This window comes from Strix aluco, chromosome 4 (genome assembly GCF_031877795.1).
Source record: "Strix aluco isolate bStrAlu1 chromosome 4, bStrAlu1.hap1, whole genome shotgun sequence".
NCBI classification, from domain to species: domain Eukaryota; kingdom Metazoa; phylum Chordata; class Aves; order Strigiformes; family Strigidae; genus Strix; species Strix aluco.
The window spans coordinates 57,634,573-57,647,067 of record NC_133934.1 but is presented as its reverse complement, the minus strand read 5'-3'; the positions used below and the strand labels follow the sequence as shown (position 1 = coordinate 57,647,067).

Below are 12,495 nucleotides of genomic sequence, written 5' to 3'. Positions count from 1 at the left end.
TCCTAAATACACCTTATTAACCACTAAAGGAGATAAACTGCTATATACTCTGGCTTCCCCAAAAATACCCCTGCTGATGATTGAGTCATGTTTACAAGATGTCCTTTTGGATCACATTAATCATCCATCCCAGATTTTTCCTGGACATTGTCCCAACCAAAATTACTAGAATCCATCATCAATCCTTCTTTCCTCAATAGTAATCTTCCATAAAGAATGACCTGCACCTCCATGCTATGAAGTACTTCGCAGAAACTTTTTATCTAAACCTCTGGCTTAAAAGATAAATAATATAACTTTGGGGCTCTGTTATCCCATGAACAAGGAACACAAATATAAAAGGGACAAAGAAACAAGTAAACTCTACTACAGTGATACCAGGAGGAAAAGATAGACCAAATAGCTTAACTGAAACAAAGGCCACAGTTACTTAACAGGCTATTGAACATTCATTAAAGATTTCTGAGGAAGACATGGAAAACTAATTTAATAGTCCTGTTTAAAAAAATAAATAAAAATCTGCCAGTCATCTATGTGTCATGGTTTGAGTGAGTGGCAGGGGTTTTTGGTAGCAGGGGAGGGAGGGCTACAGTGGTGGCCCCTGTGAGAAGCTTCTTGAAGCTCCCCCAGCTCCAAGTCAGACCTGCCTTTGCACCAAGGCCGAGCCATTAGCAACGGTGGTGGTGCCTCTGCAATAATATTCAAGAAGGGGAACCTGGGAGGAGTTGGGGGAGTTGAGGAGAAGATCTGTGTGAACACCAAGGTCAGTGGAAGAAAGGAGAAGGGGGGGAGGTGCGCTGGAGCAGACATTCCCCTGTATCAGGGTGAGATAGCAGGGCAACCCCCCACCACCACCCATGGGGGTCTATGGTGGAGCAGATGTTGATTTGTGGCCTATGGAGGGCCCCACGCCGGGATGGGTGACTGCACCCAAAGAAGATGGGGAACCCATGGGAAGAAGGCCCCGCTGTTGTAATTCAGCACTGGGAGGACTGCAGCACACAGGGGTGACCCACACGCCTGCGGGAGTGACTCATGTTTGAGAAAGTTTGTGGAGGACTGTCTCCTGTGAGTGGGGGACTGCGCTGGGACAGGGGAAGAATGTCAGAAGTCTGCCCACCCTGAGGTGGAAGAAGCAGCAGGACTGACCACACCCCCCATTCTCTGCCCCCTGCACTGCTAGGGCAAAGGAGGTAGAGATATGGGGAGCAAAGCTGAGCCCAGGAAGAAGGGAGGGATGGGGAAAGGTGTTTTCAAGATGTGTTAATGCTTCTCACAGTCCTACTCTGTCTGTTAAGTGTTGTTGTTGTTAGCGTCTGTATTAAATTTCTGTTCTTTTTTTCTTCCCCTAATGAGTCTGTCTCTTGCCTGTCACAGTAATGGATGGATCATCCCTCCCTGTCCTTGATTCCTGAGCATTTTACTTTACTTGGCCCTCCCCAGCGCTGGGCGGGAAGGGGGAACTGAGTGACTGCATGGTGCTCAGTTGCCCTCTGAGCTCAAACTACCAAGCTTTTTTACTTTATTTTCTCCTTCTCAGTGCTGGGAGGGAAGGAAGGAGTAAGCAGCTGCATGATGCTCAGCTGCCCTCTGAGCTCAAACCACGGCACTATGAGTTAATGTTTTTAGGTTTTATGTCCTTCCGTATGTGTGAGAACTTTAGAGACAAAAGGGAGAAAAAACCCCACTGTTTAATGAATAAAACTACTTTTTCTATTCATGGCAGATCACACTCAAATTCTATCTACACATAGCCAGCTTAGGTCAGTGACTGTCAAGTGCAGCCACTTTGTAATTCACTCTGATTAATCAAGAACATGCTTTAATTTAGCTGTCAGAACTAGGACTACTGTGAATTTACAACACCAAATCATTAAGAATTGCCCTCAGTTCACAAATCGTAAATCCCTAAAACATTTCAACTGGCAAATTGCAGCATTTAATTTTAATTCTTCAGATATGTTCAATAAACAAACACAAACCACAACAGGACTAAAAGCCTCTGCTGAACTTTATACACTGTATTCTATAAAACAAATCTCTCAGAAGCCTAATAAACTCACAATTAACAAGGAATTCTAAAACCATACCTCTAGGGATTAAACTTCACCAAAACCTGAACTCCTGTTATAGGGGATATTCAATATGAAGGGCTAAGGCCTCTGTAATTCTCTGAGGGTTTACACTTACTCTATAAAGCAAGGCACTGAAACAAAGATGACACTTTTCAGTATGATTATCAGCCATATAGAAAGTCCGTCAATCACCCTCACCATAGTAACTTCTTACAGAACAAGCCAAACACCAATGAGAATGTCTCCTAACTGAATCAAAATGCAGCTGTTCAAACTTGATACTATTCTTTCTAGTCTGACTTTCAATACGATACACTAGCAACTGTTTTTTCTTTGAAGATTTTTAGTATTTCAGAGGCTGTTAAGCATGTCACTTAGACCAAAACATCACTCAAAAAGTGCAACAGACTTTGAGCAAACAAATGTAGTGAACTTGTATCCCTCATAATGCAGATGCATTGCTCTCACGAGGCATAGAAGCCTTCTATGTTTTCAAAATGCATTTGTTTCAGTAAAACACTGTACCTAAAAATCATTATTACATACTAATTTAACTTAGTCATGTAATAGCTTTGCCTCCTGTCTCCAAATATGCATCTTAAAATTATAAAATAATGCATTCTCTTCCCTTGTTTAGTTTGGTAACCAAGACAATCACAAAAGAAAAATGGAGACAGAGCACAGTAATAGTAGGAACAGTGTATATTGCTGTGGACGAATTATCCATTTTGGTGGCATGCATAATTTATTATTTCCAGCTACACATAAAGAATTCTTTGTCTAAAAATTAGCAATTGCATTCAAACTCCCATCAAAATTGTCCTCAGGCTAACTATGCAATGCTATATCCCACAACAGTCAAAAGATCCAAAAAAGTCACATATGAAATCTAAAGTTTTGCAAGAATCCTCTTTTTAAGATACCATATAAAAGAAGAATATAGTAATAAGCTTCCCTTTCCTTACACTTATCATCTCAAATACCAGTGTTGCCTATATTCAAGCTGTGAGCATTTTCTTTTCTGTTACTGAAAATTGTTTACTTCTCAAGTATTTATAAAGAATATGAGGCAACCTGGCTCCATTGCAGGTTTTCCAGATCTTGAATTGCAAAATGCAATACAATCATAAATGTGGTTTAAACTTATAATGAGTGCAGCAAAAGTATAACTTTAAGGAGAGGTTAATGAGAAGCAGCTTCAGTTGAGTTTCCCTTGGATTGTTACCCATGTGGTTTGCAGGCAAAGAGCTGTCTGATATGGAAAAATCAGTTGAAGAAGAAGGATGAGTTCCTGTTTCAGGATGCTTGAGATACTGAAATAGGCTACAAAACTATTAAAAAAAAAATCTTCAAAGTCTTTCAAAAAGTTCTGACAGGCTTGGAAGGGAAATAGAGAACTTTAAAGTGTTTCTTTTAACTCTTTTTGTTTTATAGAATAAATGACTGCCTGGATCCCATTTTAGAAACACTGTTGCTTTTAACATTTAAAGTAAAACACATAATTGGCATTTCTTGATTAGCAAAATTTTTCATAAAATATCAGATTCCCTATTAAAATTGAATTTTAATAAAATAACAGCCTTGATTTTTAAGCAACATCTATTCTCATCTCAGAAAGCATCTCTCAAGTCTAAAGCATTCCAAAGGTAATACCAATATAAAAAGCGGAACAAAATAACTGTGACCTATCCTCACAAAATAATCCTAGAACCAACGTGGATATATTGAATCAATCTTGACAACCATTTCAAAACAAATAACTCTGCATCTAATAAAGCATTTATTCCATAATTATTATGTTAGTCAGTTCTGTTAGCAATTACAAACAATTTTAACATGGACCCAAAGTCACAAACTTTTAAATTGGTTAAAAGATAATTACATAATCTAACGCTGTTTTCCTTCAATGTTGTAAAAAAAAAAAACCACCCACAAAAAAAACCCCAAGCAGCAATTATTAAAACGTCAGTCATAACTAATCACATGAAGTTAGAGAATGGTTGATAACTGTTTGGTATAAGGGCAAAACCCAAGAAATCAACATTATGTCCAAAACACAGGGAACTCAGTCAGAAGCCAGGCTTTTCAAAGGTTAAAGGATCAGTTCAAGAATCTCATCATAGCTCACTGAAGTCATCTCCTCCCTTTCTTTAAAGATAATTTTGTATATGATAAATGAGGGCTGAAAATTTTTCAAAAGTTTCTTCTGCCAAGTTAAGAAGTCTCTGTATCCTCCCTGTTGAGAAGCCACACAACATTAAAATATCTTTTACTTAGTATTAGTTCTGGAAGCTGAAGCTAACACTGATCCTCCAGGATTGTTGTCTGGTATACCACTAAGACTGCTTAATCAAAACATCAGTTAATTCCACAGAACTATAACACTGTGTTCTGTGCAACTGTTATTGTTCTAGACTGTGTTATTTAAAGGCACTCAAATTTTGAAGATGTTTCTAAACTAAAATTGTAAACATTGGTTTAATTCTTTTTGGTCCACCTGCTATGTTTAACAGAAGCTCTTTTAGAAAATAGCTGTCCTTCATAACTTATTCTTTCACTTTAGAATATCTAATTTACAGTTTCATCTCTGTTCTGGAGAAATAAAATGATACTGTGAACCCACAATTCCTCCTTCAAACAGGTATCCTTCTAACATTATTATTATTCTATGAATCATTCTGCTTGATGCAAGCAATTACGAATTCAGCTTATAGCCAAAATCAGGCAGGAGACAGGTATAGATGTTACTGATCTAAACAAACAGAGTACAGAGGTATTTGCTAGTAGATTAGTATTTCAGATCCTGTCCAGATAAAAGATAATAGAATTATTGGGTGAGGTAGCGGACAGGAGGAGCTGGGGAGAGTCTGGGGACCTGAGAAGTCATTTTTACAAAAAAACATCCTAGTAAATAGGTAAATGAATTTTAAAAATAGACTCACAACTACTTGTATATTTAGTCTTCAAAGAAAGACCAGAGGTTTTATTGCAACTGTAGACAAATCAGCTGATGCCTTAATTCAAAAGTTATGCACAATGGAAATCAAGACTAGAGATCACTCTGAACAGTGACACTGGTCAAACCTGATGAACAGGCATCATGGAGAAACTTGTTTCAATTGTGCTACTTCGTCATTTGATGAAGTAACTGCAGCTCCTAAGACAGACTATATTTGTAGTGTTAACTTCTAAGTGGAAAAACCCCTTAAATCGGTGTCTCACAGAAAGTAGATGAGGAAGTAAACTATCGAAATAAATTCCTCTGCATACTTCATTTACAAATACTTTCTCAAAGCCTAATGCAGTTTTATTATAAAATGTTCTATAAAAAAATCGGTGTTTATGAACAGAGAAGGAAAGGAGAGCAGGTATGGAGAACGAGTCTGCAGAGTAGCAAATTACTGACACAGTACTCAGTATTTGCAAAGCACTTATGATGAACGAACTCGGTCCTTGAGAGCTGACCCAAGGACAAACCAAATTGCTTTGGAATAATATACTTAAATGGGATCTCCAAGATCAATGGTTGTCCAACTACAAAAACATTTGTGAGGTCCACATCCCAGTGAATTTTTATTTAGCCAATTCATTTTTGCCAACGAAGAAAAATACTCCTGCCTTCCTAAGATATTTTAACAACTCCAGTGCAACAAAGTGTCAGCCAAATGTCTGTAATTCATTTTTCTTTCTGCCAGAAAAAGACTTCTATTACAGTAACCCTAAGTTATGTTGGACAGTTGGTTAAAAACAAAACCTGGTTTGCAAATAATTAATGCCACAAAGAAAACATGAGCATTAGCTCTATGTGACAGTTGTGGAACACAAAGATCCTCCTCCTACAGGGAAGCAAGTTTCACTGTTTTGGGGTTCAATTATGTGTTTTTAAAGAGGAAAAGACATTGTGACAAACAATTCCTCTGCAAACAAGTAGCATTAAGAGCTTTTCTTTTCTTCAGTGAAACACATAAAAATAGCGGAAGTCTCCTATCTTTTCATGTTCTTAATTCATAAGCAGTTTATTTAAAAATAATTTTAAGAAAATTTTCTATTCTTCATCTGGCCATACATATCGTGATGTCAATTCTCAAAGCCACATACTAGATTTACTCATCATTTCTTGTCGTACTCAAATGATTTGAGATAACCAGTCATCACAAATTATGCTCAAACAGTTTCACTTATGTTTTTGCCAAGTAAAGCAGTTTCCCAATCCCAAAAATGTAGCATTTCATTTTGGGAAAAAATTATCACCACTACCAAACACAAACAAAGGTGGCACAGGAAGAAGAGCTTCATTCTCACGTCACTATTCTTTCTGGAAATTACCCTGGCTTCAGCAATCAAGGATAACAAGAAATGTTTCTATAAGTATGTCAACAGCAAAAGAAAGACCAGGGAGAGTATCCATCCCCTGCTGGATGCGGGAGGAAACATGGTAACAAGTGATGAAGAGAAGGCTGAGGTCCTTAATGCCTTCTTTGCTGCAGTCTTTAATAGCAAGACTAGTGGTATTGAGGGAATCCAGCCTCCTCAGCCAGAGGACAGAGACTGGGAAAACGACCCCTCCGCAATCCAGGAGACAGTCAGTGACCTACTGCATCACGTAGACACACACAAGTCTATGGGACCTGATGGGATACACCCGAGGGTGCTGAAGGAGCAGGTTCCTTTCATTCACGTGAAAGGCGAAACTGGCTGCTCGTGGCTTGGATGGGCACATGCTTCACTGGGTAAAAAACTGGCTGGATGGCCGGGCCCAAAGAGTTGTGGTGAATGGAGTTAAATCTGGTTAGCGGCCAGTCACAAGTGGTGTCCCCCAGGGCTCGGTTTTGGGGCCACTCCTGTTTAACATCTTTATTGATGATCTAGATGAGGGGATCGAGTGCACCCTCAGTAGATTTGTAGATGACACCAAGTTGGGTGGGAGTGTTGATCTGCTCGAGGGTAGGGAGGCTCTGCAGAGAGACCTGGACAGGCTGGAGCGATGGGCTAAGGCCAACTGTATGAGGTTCAATAAGGCCAAATGCCGGGTGCTGCACTTGGGCCACAACAACCCCCAGCAGCGCTACAGGCTTGGGGAGGAGTGGCTGGAGAGCTGCCAGTCAGAGAGGGACCTGGGGGTGTTGACTGACAGCCGGCTGAACATGAACCAGCAGTGTGCCCAGGTGGCCAAGAAGGCCAATGGTATCCTGGCCAGCAGGATACCATTGGAAATAGCGTGGCCAGCAGGGACAGGGAAGAGATCTTACTCCTGTACTCGGCCCTGGTGAGGCTGCACCTCGATGACTGTGTTCAGTTTTGGGCCCCTCACTACAAAAAGGACATTGAATTACTCGAGCGTGTCCAGAGAAGGGCAACGAAGCTGGTGCAGGGTCTGGAGCACATGTCGTACGAGGAGCGGCTGAGGGAACTGGGGTTGTTTAGTCTGGAGAAGAGGAGGCTGAGGGGAGACCTCATCGCCCTCTACAACTACCTGAAAGGAGGTTGCATAGAGCTGGGGATGAGTCTCTTTAACCAAGTAAAGAGTGATAAGACAAGAGGGAATGGCCTCAAGTTGCACCAGGGAAGGTTTAGACTGGATATTAGGAAGTATTTCTTTACAGAAGGGGTTGTTAGGCGTTGGAATGGGCTGCCGAGGGAGGTGGTGGAGTCCCCATCCCTGGAGGTGTTTAAGAGGTGGGTTGACATGGCGCTGAGGGATCTGGTGTAGTTGGAAACTGCCAATGCTACGTTAACGGTTGGACTAGATGATCTTCAAGGTCCTTTCCAACCTAGATGATTCCGTGATTCTGTAAATCAGACAAGCTCTCTGTTTCTAATGTGAACATTCTGTACTCTATATGTACATAAATAACTGAATATGGCATCTTTAGTAAGATTTATATTCATGCATATATTAAAATACTCCTATTAATAAAAGCAGGCTTCAAAAAAAGAAAAAGCGATGAAGATCAAATTCTCAGCTGACATAAATTATTTAGGAAAAAAAGACAACATAATGGCAACCTTTTAAATATTATATACTTGTATTTCCTGAATTCTGCTTCTCTCCCGCAATTTTGAATTACTCTGTGGCTCATAATTCAAGGTAACAAATCTCTTCTCAACAACCATTTAAGGGACATCCTTACCCCTGAACCACAGATGTTGGGCTTTCCAAATTCTGTCTCATTTTAAAAGCTAAGCATTCTAAAAATCTAGCAACTTTCTCAAAGGTCTGAAGGCTTGAATGCAAACAAGGGGCAAGTATCAATCAGGGTATTGTTTTATCCAGGCTAACCTTTCTGTGATAGTTTTATATAGTCATTTAATGTGGCCATCAACTTGCTACTGATCACAAAGCAAACATAAATGAAACAAACTTGATCATAGTCATTCTGTCTTCAGGTAGGCAGGTATGCATTGCCTTGCAATGTAGTAACACACCGTTTCTTACACTTGTGTGCTGGACACCGAAGATGTGAAAGGTCTTTTCTTTTTCCATATCGGCTTTTTAACATTCATACATGGAAAATTTCACCTCAAGTCCAATGCTTGTCCTAATCAATTCAATACTAGGAGTAACGAAGCATATAAAATACTTGACATGCTTAACTGGGAGTCATGTTTATACACAATCCATTGAAATGTACTTGTTTAGGAAAATAGGGCCAACTACAGAGTTAAAGGGCTACATGTCTTCCATTAATTGGTAAGAGCAAGCTGCACTTGTAAAATGCATTCATTTATTTTGATCTAGCTTTATTTATCTGCCTACATTTTTTAAACTAAATTCCTCCACCTCAAACTCTTCACAGATTCTGTAATTGAACTATCTCCTGCTGTGCATGTACTCCTCCTGGTTTTTATTACAGTGGTCTTTCCACATTCACCTGACAGCAAGTCATATTTCAGCTAAGGAGCTCTTTTCTGACCTACTATAATTCCTTCATTTAAGAAAAAATATTTTTATGAAGAGAGCATTACTCACAAGCCTACAGAATGTAGTTTACTACTTGCTACATTCATTCTGGGAGCAGTTTCATACTTTGGAAAGAATAGTATAATTTGTTCACAGATAACTACTACCTTTCTAAGTAAATACCATCACATGCATGCTTTGTCAGTCTAGCTGGTAATTTCAGAATGAGATACCACAAATAAAGCACTTTTCTTCTTTTAAGTACTTCCTGCTTAACAAGTATTTCAACTCATGAGAAAAGAAGAAAGCGTTTGTGAGACTGTGGGCCAGTTTTTTTTCTCATTCTTGAATTTCACAGTTGGGTAAAAAAATAAATAAAAAGCTGTTTTAAAGAAAAAATAGATTCCTGTTAAAAAAATATAACCTTTCTCCCTTTTTTTTGTTTCACAGTGAATACAATGCTTGATGAAAAAAATCACAGCAAAGACTTACATCCCCATATATCATCAGAATAATAAAGTGGCAACAAGGGTTATCGCTCTCCATTTCCACATACACACACTTTCCCCCCTCTCCTTAATGTGCTTTAGGTGAGCCTAAAGGAAGCACTTCTAATCATAACCAAACTGATCTTGATATCCACAAGCCTTTGCAGCTAATAGGAAATTAGCCTGAAGAGAAGGAACAATTTCACACACACGCAGAGGACCAGGTATACAAGCAGACTCCAGGATTGACTGAAGTTCCAAAAAGGATAAAAAAAATCCTTACTACTGCTTCCTAATATGAACTGTGAAACCACAGAAGAGATGCCCCATTTCTCTGTTGGACACAAATCTAATTAAATATAACCTTCTCTTTCCCAGACCTCACATTTAATCAGCAGTAGCACACTATTTCCATTCAGCATTCCTATCTCAACAAGACCCTCTTCACAAAATTTTAGCCACCACCTTGTCAAAAAAAAAAAAATGAGAACATTTTCTATGCTGACATACATCATGTGATTATTTCCCTGTACTGCTGATTTAAGTATCTCATTTTCCATCAGTCTCACATTATAACCACCTACACTTTCATATTCTGACCTGCCACCCTCTTCTTGTACTGTCTGTACATATTTACAATCGTATCTACCTTTGCTTCTATGGAAAGCTCAACACAACCAAGCACCAAGCTTGGTTAGGACCTCTGGGCTAGGATCTCTGCCAACTGAAGTGTTTATTGCAAATAATTATTTCATTAAATATTGTAATGGCATACAAGTTTCCAGTATTTGCCTCCAATATAACTTAGAAATACTACATTTTCTTTTGAGATTTTGCACAAATTGATTTTTCAGGATCAAGAGATGCATTTAGTGAGAAAGATTCGGTTTGTGTGCTTGCAGGTAAGTCTTTATACATTATGTGACTTGGAAGAAACAACGAAGTGCTGAGAGGTTTTGGATTCCGTATTTAATAGACAATATCAACATATTTCTGTTCTAAACATAGATTTGGAAAACAACCTTAGAAAAAATATACTTCAAGTACTGGCCAAGCTTTTATATAGTAAACTAGAACAGAAACCAACGTTTACAATACATTTTAAAATAAGTTAAATATTTTGTGTCAAATTCCTTCCAAAAGTGAAAGTTTGTAACAACAACTCAACAACTACAATATCCTAGAATATCAACAGTTACAGAAGGCAGTAAGATACTATATTTTGGGATATTTTGCAATGTTTCAAGTACAGTCCAGATGCTCACAAAGGCTTACAGATTCACATGTTTCAAGGCCAATATACACAACTTTAGAAGACAAATATTTTAGAAGTAATTTAGAAATTTAAAAAGCTGGAGGATATCCAAAATGTAAACATGACTGCATTTTGGTCAACCAAATACCTTTTAAAAATTGCATCAGGACTAGAACAGAGGTTTTCACATGGGAATAGCTCAAAGCTGCATCAGGGGAGGTTTAGACTGGACATTATGAAGCATTTGTTTACCAAAAGGGTGGTCAAACACTGGAACAGGCTTCCTAGAGACGTGGTCAATGCTCCAAGACTGTCAGTGTTTAAGAGGCATTTGGACAATCCCCTTAACATGCTTTAACTTGGTCAGCCCTGAAGTGGTCAGACTATTTCAGCTGGAAGAGACCTATAATGATCATCTAGTCCAACTGCCTATCTCATTCTGCTTCAGAAATGCCACTAAGCAAATTAAATTAAAATCGTGATGTCATAATCTTTAGTTTTGCAACAGTAAATAGTCCCTATCAAAAAACTGAATGAACTTAAATGTCTAATATAAATAATATATTAGAACTGAAATCATCAGTAATTCTTTTCTGTGACAGCAAAGTGGTCTAATTAGACTTACAGACAGACTGAACAACTCAACCTAAGAACTTCCACATACATATAACAAATTCTGAGTTATCTAAGATGAGATAGAACAAAGACAGGATATCATGTATATGATTAAATTAAGATTTTCCGGCAAATTAAATTTAAAGTGAATAAAAAACAAAGTGATATCTTTGGTTTTTATAACTGAACATTCTCTACTTTGTCTCAACTGCTGTGAACATTAGTAAGAGGAAATTTACCAGTTATAGGGGTAATCTGTGTGAGAGTTTGAATTGCATTATTTAAATCCAGTTTAACACCCTGTCAGATCCAGTGACTATTTTCTTAGTGTGCCAGGTAGGATTTAGTAGTAAAATATTGAGAATTCAATTCATATAACAATGATTAGGCTGTACTAGCAAAAGAATCAGGAAACAGAACAGTACCACTTAAAACACCAGAGGTAAGCATGCTGATATATCCAACCAAAAAACAAAATCAGTTCTCATATCAGGAAATCTCTTTTCATCCTATGTGTCTCTGTTGCTCCTGGACTAAAAACACAACCATCTGGAGTTTCCCTAAATCAGAAAATGGCATCAGCACCACTGTGATCTTGGATGGAGGGAGGTGAAAGCTCTCCCTCATGGCACCTTGTTGAGCTAGCAAATCTTCCAAAATATTTAACTGAAAACCGATTTCAGATATCGATGTCATGAGTAACTATTTCAGCAAACATGAAAAAAGAGAGAGCGAGCACACAAGCAGGCAGGAAGCAGCAGGAGTTGATTTTTCTCCCAGTCAAACTGAGTCCAAGAGACTCTTTCCAGCACAAAATTTCCAAATATACATTCATTATGTGTTTTTGTATGTTATGCATCTTTTTCAAAATTTTCTTTCAAATAGAAGAAAACAGATATCTCAAGAAAAGAACTAAAACTTACAGCCAAAACCCTGAGCACTGGAAATAAGCAAAAAAGTTTATTCACTTCCAGCAAAATACAGAACTTGTCACAGAAATTCAATACACGTAAACCTCTGAGCATTTCAGCAGTCAGACTGCAGAGCTATTTTAACATAAGTAGTATATCAAAAACATCCCCATAAAGTCTGAAGAAGCATCATGTAATGTTGACAGGTGCAAAACCAAGTTTTGTTTTGTTTTTTCTTCCACGCTAAAAG

At 38.4% G+C, this 12,495-nt stretch overlaps 1 protein-coding gene across 2 annotated transcripts in view; it reads right to left on the bottom strand.

Annotated features, from left to right (window-relative positions):
* Positions 1-12,495, bottom strand: part of GSTCD (glutathione S-transferase C-terminal domain containing) — a 77,892-nt gene that overhangs the window by 45,942 nt on the left and 19,455 nt on the right. The window lies entirely within an intron of this gene.